Source organism: Papaver somniferum, chromosome 4 (genome assembly GCF_003573695.1).
Source record: "Papaver somniferum cultivar HN1 chromosome 4, ASM357369v1, whole genome shotgun sequence".
NCBI lineage: Eukaryota > Viridiplantae > Streptophyta > Magnoliopsida > Ranunculales > Papaveraceae > Papaver > Papaver somniferum.
The window spans coordinates 157,280,665-157,291,478 of record NC_039361.1 but is presented as its reverse complement, the minus strand read 5'-3'; the positions used below and the strand labels follow the sequence as shown (position 1 = coordinate 157,291,478).

Here is a 10,814-nt window from a genome sequence, read left to right as displayed (position 1 = left end):
GCAATAGTGTCTTCACTGAGTTCGCCTAGGGTAGTGAAGGCAAAAACTTGGAATCCATATCCATGTGTTGTACATTGATCAAGATACTTGTGATTTTTTCGAGTCACAGCTGCGGAGATAGCATGACCCGGAGTAAAGGAGCGAGTTCTTGCACTTGTGAATGGAGATACCCCTGTGACATCAAAACAAACGTCTTGACCGCTTAACCAATTATAAACAAGAATATCTGCTGGCTTCAAAGAGTGTGATACCGATTAGTTGTATTGTCTCGACGTTGTCCATAGACGATCACTTTCGGAACAAGGGACTTATAGGTGGAAAAGTTTTAGATTGAGGTATATTTGGGTACCCTCGTCTTTTCAATTGGTATCAGAGCAGGAAAACACGAAAATATCTAACAATCTGTATTTGTAACAATTTGAATTTTATGGCATAGTTTGTCGACACATTTTGAAAATACTTATCCATATCGGTTGCTTTAAGATTCCCATGAATTATTTACCATTTCGTTGGCGCCGTGATGGTCTACGTGATGAACAAGTGACTTCCCTTCAAAACGGTAGCAACATAGCATTTCAAGAAGACGTGGTAAGAGATGTTTCTATGGATCTAATGGTTGTAGCCAAGACTGTCGAGTGTCCTCCAAAATCAAATCCTAAAGGGCGCCATAAGAATGCTAAGCGAAATAAAGGAGGAAAAGAGCTAGCGAACCAGAAATACAGTTGTGGATTTTGTACGCTTCAAGGGCATAATACATCAACATGTCCAGACAAACCTAATGAGTTGAGATATTGCGGGTTCTGTGAACTTATTGGGCATTATTCATCAACATGTCCAAATAAACCTCACGGAGTTGGTGAAGCATCATCATGCAGAAAGAAAGAAAAAAGTGACTGCCAAAGACATTGGCATAAATCCAATATATTGCGTGAAGTACTAAATTGGATGAATTGTTTGCTGGGTGCTTGTTATTTTGAATGTTACATTTGAAAATTTCTTTTTGTTTCTTTCAAATGGAGACTTGAACTTGAAGTTTAATGATGTTTCTTTTTTGTTATTTTGTTGATTCTTCATCGATGTTACCTGCAATAATGTTGAGTGTTATAAGTAGACCTTCAAAAGCTTGCATCTACAGCTTCCCAATTTTTTGAAATGCATTTCGAAACACTGGACCTCAATTGCATTTTACATATACCTAGATTACATAATTAGGTTGTTTGAAAAACTTATACTCTCTTTTTCAAATGTGACTCCTAAAATACAACTTACTGCAGTTAAGATGAACTGCCTCCATTAGCAACTTTTAGCAAAATAAAGAAGAATGGTCCCGGTTGGAGTCTAGCATATTTGCAAATAAAAATTAACGGAGAGTGAGACCGTGTGAATAGAATAATGATTAAATTTAATTGAGTTAAAAAACGGCTTTTGTTACCTTGTGTACCCGTATACATGTTAAAGTTTAATAAAGAATTATTTTATTTCTTTGGAAATTGTGTTTTTTTGTCTTATTCTAATAGAAATTGGTTTTTCTTGCACTAAAAACAATAATTTTTGTTCCTAATGCAAAGAATTACTGTTTTCAAAGCAATATAACAAACACATCTTATTTCCAATGCAAGGAATTGTTGTTTTAGTAAACCTTAACATGTATACGGACATACCAATTAACAAAACCCAAAACGGATTAAATATTGAGGGGTAGAAGTGTAAGTCACTATTCCTAAATACACTAAAATCAGATTTCCAAAAAGTTTGAGTTATCCAACAAAAATTATACTAACCAATACAAGAAAATATTATTTTATCTAACCTTAACATGTTCCCTGTTAGGATCATCAGTTCATCACTGACATTTTCTCACCTGCTACTTATTCCCCCATCAGCAGAATAAAACCCGTAAAATCTTCGAGAATGAAGAAACAATTTGCTATAGTAAATACACACTTCTTTCCGAGTATTCCAGTCCAGTCAAATAAAGGTGGATAAAACTATCAACTTAAACATCTTTATTGGGTTTTCTTAAGTAGTAGGTGAGAAAATGTCAGTGATGAACTGATGATCTTAACAATGTCTCATGCAAACATACAAGTTGAATATGTGAACGACCTCAGTTTCGAATGGTTATTTTCGAACTCTCCTCCAATCAAAATATCAGCTAGAAATCTATTGAGGGTTTAATATAGTTGGTCTGTTATGAATTTAAAGCTTCATCCGAGGTCTCATTTTTAGGTACCATAAATGTAGAATGCGTTGTAGATCTTGGATTCTTGTGTAGTACTTACTCGGGTTGTTTAATAACTGAAGATTTCATGGTACCACAATCCACAAAGTTTGGCTCAAAGATGGGAGGTGGGATAACAGACAATTTGATGTTGCTGTTGATTTGTGAAATTCAGAAGATAGATTTGATGATTGAGGTGTAGAAGATGGTGCTGAGAAGAAATTAAAGATGGGTTTGTCTCAAGATTGAGTTCTAAGTGAGTTGGAAGGAAATCTGGGTAGAATCTGTGGCTGATTCGGGGAAGGTTGAAATGTCAAGAAACTAACTTCTGAGAATGGGTTTGCAGATGTTGATGATGAGATTATGGAGCTGTGAGCTACAGGAAGGAATGTTGTTGAGCTGGGAGGATGGTGCTGCTGCCTGAAATGGATAGACAAGGCCGACAAGGTTAGAGTCTACAGCCTGAGTTGTGAAATAGATGCCACAACTGTGCAGAAATGCAGCGAGAATGGCGAGACGGTGAGCCTAGTCTGGGATGCCGGACTTCGGATATTGGAGTGTTGATCATAATATTTCAGTGAATCGTGAAGGGGATATGTGTTGGCTCAAGAGTTTGCAAGGCTGAGATAGTAGAGTTACAGTTATAGAAACAAATGGAAGTGATGGTTAGGAGTGCCTGATGCGGGTTGAATTGGTTGAAGTTGAAGCTGCAGAATGAAGTTAAAGCAGGATGCTGCCATGGGTTGTCAACAGATGTGCAGCTGCAGGCAGTGAGGGTACTCTATTTTTATCTCATTGTGCCGGTTCGGGCAATGCTAGCGGAAGCATTTCTAGTTGGAAAAGATCTGTACAGGATGAAGATGACAGATGGTAAAATCTCTGGAGAAGCTCACTTAGGGGGTTCGGCAGTCGCTGCAAGTTGGAAGTCAATTCATCTATTGGGACCTTTCTTCTGACGGTTTTGACAAACAGCAAACTCATGAACCATTTCTTAAATTCCAGCTGATGCCACTAAAAACTCTGCAGCTTGTGATTGGTTCAACAGTTTCTTCACCGCCAGTTCTAGCGTCCTGTACCTAAGTTTCTGAGCCTGATTGCAATTTTCTTGAACTCTGAATGAAATTCAGTAATTCTCCTACAATTACTAGATTGAAATGCTATTCACACTAAACATTTTAAGGGGGTTCATTCATATACCTTAAAACCAACACCATATTTCCCAATTCGTTCTCTATCGTCAGTATGAAACTTCCCCTTGTATTTCTGAATGGTGATACTCTACTGAAATATCCAATCTGTAAAGCAAAACCCAATGTATATTAGTACTAGAAATCCCAAAAGAACAACCTAAAGGAATCATCATTTGTGAGTAAAATAAACATACTTGGTTGCTCTTGCATCCTTGGAGTTGTCAACAGTTTCAGTAGTTGCACTAAAAATCCAGCCAGAATGTGTCTGGCCAAGTGTTTCAAGGTAAGCTGGATCAGCATTTCCATGACTCCCACCAGAGATTACAGTATCCCTCTCCTTCCGTAGAATCATTAGCTGGTCTTCACCTTGGAATCATTAGCTGCATCAAAGAAGCGTATGGATAACAAGGTCCCAGAAAGTTTGGCAAATTCTCCTTCATATCTATTTCCTCCCTTGCAGCTAACAGACTTAAATCGAGGTTCCAGGTATTATCAGGTGTATCCTAGCCTTCTTATCCAGAGCTGAGTATTCATTCTTCAAAATAACCCCATACCTCCAACTACCATGCCTGAATTGATTGAACTGCATCTCCACTTCGAATTACGCAAGTGATGTTTTTCAGCATGAAATGTCTTGAGAACTCCCTTCCACGAGCCTCGCCTCGCCTCTGCCTTGCGAAAGATTAGTATAACGAGGAGTTCTACTCCAACAAGCACAACCTGTGTTAGAAGCAAGTACTAATAATCCCTTCAAGGGGTTGAGATTAACATAATGCTAATAATCCCTTCAAGGGGCTGGGATTAACATACTACTAATAATCCCTTCAAGGGGCTGGGATTAACATACTACTAATAATCCCTTCAAGGGGCTGAGATTAGCATAGGTGCAAGTAGGAGACTGAATGATAGCAAATTAAATCTATTGAAGCTCAGAGTTATGTCCAAGGACTTGAAAACTTATGATAAGATGAAAGTAAGTACATCTAGAATCTGCACTCTTCAGATTATGTTGAGAAACTTAAATCAAGAAGCACAAGATTCTAGACTGAAATGAACACACACAGAGACATTCTGAAATGCCACTGGTAACAATCTCATTAATTGAAAATCAACGAAATATACAAAAATGAATCTAAATCAGACAGATTATACTCACAACAAAAATCACTAAAAAAGTATGCTAAACCCCAAATTCATTGATCTTACAGTATATATAACAACAATAGACAGAAGATTATATCCAAATCAAGTACTGGTAATTATAATTAACAAAATACATTCCCAGATTTCCCAACAAAACCAGAAGATCACCATCATCTCCAAGTAAAGAAATCTCTAATCTTCCTAAGAAACTCCCTGATGTCCCTCTGCTCTTGTTCCGAAGCAAATACAGTGGCTCGAAGTAAAATAACCCCAGCGAAAAACCCAACAGAGAGAATCACCGCAATCGCTTCACATACTTCATTCTCAATTTCCATCTTCCCTTGAGCTATCTCTCTTCTTATATGTTTTCTGTGCTTCTCTAATGATTCTCTAAAGTGCTTTTCAAATAGCCGTGAAGAAACCCAATCGCGAATTCTGTTTGACATTATTGGAGAGGAGATCCTTAGTCTTTTTTTTTTTTCTTTTTTTTTTAAGAAACCAGAAATTTTGAGGGTTTATTTCTAAAACTAAAACCCTAGCTAGTGTGTATCTGGATTTTGATTGAGAAATTGACAGCGCAGCAATCCGGAACAATAAAGTTTAGCTGACCGTATAACCGTAGATAGTTGCAACAATCTCAACGATCAGGAGTTAATGAACCAATATGTTGTGAATCTTTTCAAGTGTACCGTTTAGCAAAAAAAGAAAACGTGGTTGTGCTCCTCATCAAGAGAAGCAAGAAGCAAAACCACAATGTTTTATGTATCAAAATTGTTTTTTGACTTTTTGAAATCGAATAATCAAAAATCAGTTTGGGAATAATTTTTCAAAACAACTTTTAAAAATAGAAAAGCCAGGTTCTTGTAAAAGTCATTGAACGAGCCAATTTTTCCTATTTATCATTTTCATTGGACCCTGTTTTTATGCATAAGGCTAAAAAAACCTGTTTGACATACCAGGTGGCATGGCAAATCTATTGCACCACTATCAGAAAACCACTGAGGGATAGAGTAGTTTCTAGCGAGTGAATAGATAATATCACCAGCGATAAAATCTTCGTTGTAGGTGCTACCAAGTTATAAAAAGATATAAAGTCTGGCGTCAACGGGTAGTTCTTTGTCGCTTATAAATAGGTAATTTTCAAACTAAAAAATTACACAAAAATTTTTACACAAAAATGTTCTCTAGTTTTTCACTCTTTCTCAATCTAATTTGTTGCTTAACAAGTTATTTGGTTGTACCAAGTTAATTGTTTACGGAACTGGGATCTTGGTTACTCGAGGGAGCGTTGTCTCATGGGAATCTCGAACAAAGAATCCCACAACGACTGGCTAGGAATTTCAGCTAATTCCAATTTCAATGAAATCTTCGAGTGAGAATGTACAAAGATAAGTACTCCAAAACTCTAATTTTTGCTTCAGATCACGCTTGAACTTAACCAAATCTAACTTTTTTCAATAAAACACTGCACTTGAATATGTAACCCACGATGTATTTATCTGAATTTCTAGATCTCATGGCATTGTTTTATCCATCTCATCATGTTATTGGTGAAATTTACGGCCGCTCATTTCCGTAGTTACATATACTTCTCGTTTCCAAAAAATATGTTAATGCATATATAATTCTACCTCTAAAGAGCGCATTCATCGAATAAACTAGATGGGGCACATTGTAAGGACCCTCAAGCTCGTCAACACCATTTGACTGGTCTAGCGATGATCAAGAGACGTCTTAGCTGCTAATGAATCGATTAGACTAACACGAATGTTAATTATTATAAATTAGTCTAACAACAATTTAGATACGAAACTAGTATCATTGTATAGGTCTCGAAAAGTTAGGCGAAATAGATTACCCGAACGTGTCATTCGGATGCCGGACGAAAAAGATATCATCGGACAAGCATGAAGACCGACATGGATGCCCTTATCCAAAATATGGGTGCCTCAGTATTTTCCTTTGGCTTTATCATCACCAACGTGTCGAAGAGAATTCATTCTCTTATCTTCCTTCTTTTTCTTTCATTCTTATTTTCTCCTCTCTTCTCCTTCTTCTTTCTCTTTCCTTTCCCTGTTCCTCTGCTCTGATCGATCTGAGAGATGAAGGTGAGGTTGATTCTGTATGAGCGTTTCTTCTCATGCTTGGAAAATAGATGAACTGAGTGAGGTGGTGGTGTTACTGAAGCTGAATTAGTTCTGGAAAATCAATAAATTGGTAAGTTAAATTAGGGTTTTGTATTTGATTGAATTTTATCTTTGGAACTGTTGTGATTTGGTCGATTATAGATGGGTTTGTGTTTGATTGAAGTCTAGATGGTTTTATAAGGTTTAATTTTGATTTCTTATAGAATTAGGGTTTCAGTTTTTCCCTAAATCACATTAGAAATTAGGGCTCACGGGATTGAGTTGTTGATGTAGAATCACAGACGAAGAAGATGAATTAAATGGTGATTGAAATTGAATTGTTAATTTAGAGTGTTTTTGTGATGAAGGGGTTATGTGTATGGTGTTAGGGTTTGAATTTGAGAAGATGAAGATGAAGATGAATGGAATTGCAAGAGTTTGTGTTGCTGCTTAATTGATTGGGTTCGGATGATACATGATTTGTAGCTGTGTGGAATTGAGTTTCAGATGAAGGTGGTGGTGTTACAATGGTGGCTCATATAAATCAGAGTTGTGGAATTTACCAGTGGAGATGCAGATTATAATGGTGTTGATACTAGATGGGTTGCTGATGCAGGACATGGCAGGATTGTTGTGTTGAACTGGTGGAGGTGACAATTGGAGGTGATGATTGTGTGGATGCTGAAATAGTTAAGCTGGAGTTGTGGTTGTTGTTCAATTGGTAACAGTGGTGGTGATTCTGTAGCTGTTGGTGGTAGTGTATGGAGATGGAGGTATAAGATTTGAACTGGTGGAGCTGAATCTTGAACTGAGGTTGAATGTATGAGCATACAACTACGTCTTGCTCAACTGGTAATGAGCCTTAGTGTTGTGGTGTTGTCATTGGTAATTTCTAGTGGAAGTTGTATGTGAGGTTGTTTAAGTGTGATGAAGCTGTCATGGTGAAGACATAGGTTTACAGTTACTGTGGTGGTGACTTGGTGGTGGTGAACATTTTGGGCTACCTGTATTGGAAATGTTATTGCAGGTTGGATGTAAAGATTATGGTTAGTAAACATACAGTTTATGGAAGAGACTTTGATGATGAAACTGAACTGAATTGGATGAATAAAGTATTGCAGTTGAGATGGTTGATTGAGCTGAGACAATTTAGAATTGGAGCTAGAGTCAGTATTGATGTTGGTGCCAGGGAACTGTTCTGTTTGTAGAACTGATTAAGGGATTGGTGTTGGTGAATTGAAGTGTTGGATGTGGTTATAGACCAGAAGGTGTTGGAGTGTGTGGCCGAGAAGTTAATGACAACAGTATAGGGAATGAAGTTGTAGTTGTACATTAGATTTGTGTTTAAAGATTTTAGTCAGGAATAGTGTACATTTCAGTTAAGAAGTTTTACTATTAGAATTCTATTGTTGGAATTGTTGTTAGTGATAACAGTTGTATGAATTCTTGTATCTTGAAGTTTAGACCTGTTAGTCATCCCAGTCAGTTTGGCTGACTCAAGTTGTGTTTCTGTCTTGGTCTATCTGACTGAGTTAATGTGTATCTGACTGAGATGAATCAGTCTAACCCTGAGTTGACTCTGTTGACCGGCCTGACCTTTGACCCTGGACTTTGACTTGATGTGGACCGTTAGTTGACCCTGTTGGACTGGACCTTAGATCATTGGGCCAGTTTGTGGACTTGGGCTTAGAGCCAGCCTTCCTAGTGAACATGAATTGGACCTTGTGGTCCGAATTAACTTTTAGTTCCTTCTACAAAATTATAGATATTCATAAGACATACCTAATGGACTATGAAACCAATCTAATTGGATTAATAAACTTTTTGATAAATTAAAGGTATAGAATAATACGATGTAGAACCATAAATGGGCTTAGAACAATTAGATAGTTCATTTAGCCTATATCTAGAGATTTGTATAATATTATGTTATGAACCTTGTGTGAGCCTTTTTGGCTAATCTCTTAGAGTGCTTGTGTGATTAACAGTTAGTCTTTATTAACAACGATCGATTCAAAGAGTGAACTAGTGGATAGTGGATCTCGAGGTAAGCATGGCTTGTCATCAAATCAGGTGGAAACTCTGTAACCTTCTTGTAATCATTAGCATTCTTTTTATTGCGAGCATGAAGAGTCTTTATTACTTTTGGTATGTTTGTGTGTTTTACTACCTATGTAAATACTTGTATGTGTCTTGATGTGCGTGTAATATGCGTTGTATGATTTCCCCGCAAGTAGTGTCTGTGATTCCCCACTACTCTTTGCTAAATTAAGTATGGTGGCTTCTTCCCCGTTATAATATTATTTAGTAGGGCGGCTTCTTCCCCGTTTCAATATATTAGTAGGGAGGCTTCTTCCCCGTTTCAATAGTATATAAATAATATATAGTAGGGCGGCTTCTTCACCGTTATAATATTACCTAGTAGGGCGGCTTCTTCCCCGTTTCGTTATTATTTATACTATTTTATTTTGAGGAAATCACTCGTGTGCATATTATACTTGGTTGTCTAACTTTCTGATCTTGATAGTAATATTCTGAATCATGGTTTGTATGGGCACTCTGTGTGGACAATGTTATTATTATTGACTAGGGTTGCTCTCGCGTCGTCCTCTCCAATGAGTTTGGCGAGGTTAGAGTAACACTTGCTTCATGTTGCATAAATAGCTGAATGATTAGTTCTTTCTTGTTTCTTTCAAATTATATTCTTTAGAACTGTTAAGCATATTAGTGATTACTTGAAAGTTACTTGTTTTCATTGAGCACCCTTTTGGGATGATGTGCTCACTTGTTTCCACTTCAGTTTTCAGTAATCAGAGGATATGGAAGGAACGAAGTCATCTGTTCCATAATTTAGAGCTTTATCGAATCTAGTGTTGATGTGTATCTTTTATTATATATGAGTATTCTTTATTTAATCTGTAAACAACACACTATTGTAATCTTAATATTTGAAAGATTTCATTTATATGATATCAGAGATTTGGGTTTGTTATGATTCTTAAAATCGGTAATCTAGTTTCAATGATTCAATTAGGTTGTAATCATATGAGCTAAGCAGGTTTAGTATTTGGGGCGTCACACACACTTTGAAAACCTCATCCACAAATGGGAATAAATTGTTCGAGGTTGGATTATATGATTTTTCTTAATTTATGAGCGCACACTTTGCCCAAAAATAAAGGTAACTATGTCAGAAAACTTTAAACCACGTATAATTATTGTTTTATTTTCTTTATAGCTAAAAACTAAAAAGAAAAAAAATCATCGAAAATTAGATAAAACTTCATCAGAATATTCATATCATGCCTCAAAAATACAACCATTCTAATTTATTTGAATCATGCATTTTTTAATTATTGAGATATATATACGATAGTTCATAGTTGTGTTTATTAGCAAATGTGGAGAAAATATTAATTCTTGATTATGGTTCATATTGTCTAACATTGACGATGTCCATATTGATAAAAGATTATTACGAGAAAACCAAATTACATATTTATAATACTAATATATATGGTTTTGAAAAACACAACTTGAGGTTAACAAAGAAAATTTTGTAAAATAATTAGTTTTATTAGCCTTCTCTAAGCTTAAAAGATCCTATATAACTCACTTATAAAATTATTTAAATAGTATGGAAGGAGTCCAAATTTGTGCACTCCTCTAAAACCGGGGTGCACGTTATGGCTGTAATTACTCGTTAAAATTGCATTGATACTGGAGAAATTTTTTTGATGAAAGGAATCACTTGCAGAGAGTACAACATTTGATAATCGACAAGAAAAAATCGAGAAAATTTTCAAATTAGAAAAAAAAAATAGTTTGTAGTTTGCACTTTGCAGTCCACCAATAATTTCTCTTTCAGATCTTCCCAGAATCTTCTCCTGCCACCGTCGCTTTGCCACTGCTGCCATTGATTCAAAACATAGAAGAAACAAGATATGGGTTTCGATAATTGATCAAAGAAACATAATGGGTTAAATCGTGTAGTTTAACAAATCACCGAAAATTTGATTTCTCTACCGAATTTAAGCTTAGAAGAAAAAAATATATCTTTCCAAGATCCCATGTGATTATTTATACCATCAAATAAGATTAACCACTAAAATAACCACTAAAATACATTGTGAA

The 10,814-nt window shown here is 36.1% G+C and overlaps 1 long non-coding RNA gene across 1 annotated transcript; it reads left to right on the top strand.

Moving 5' to 3' along the window:
- The first annotated feature begins 6,575 nt into the window (after nucleotides 1-6,575).
- Nucleotides 6,576-9,675, top strand: LOC113271708. The gene is made up of 2 exons (XR_003322286.1): nucleotides 6,576-6,771; nucleotides 9,481-9,675. It is a non-coding gene; the product is annotated as an uncharacterized LOC113271708 (long non-coding RNA).
- The last annotated feature ends 1,139 nt before the right edge of the window (nucleotides 9,676-10,814 follow it).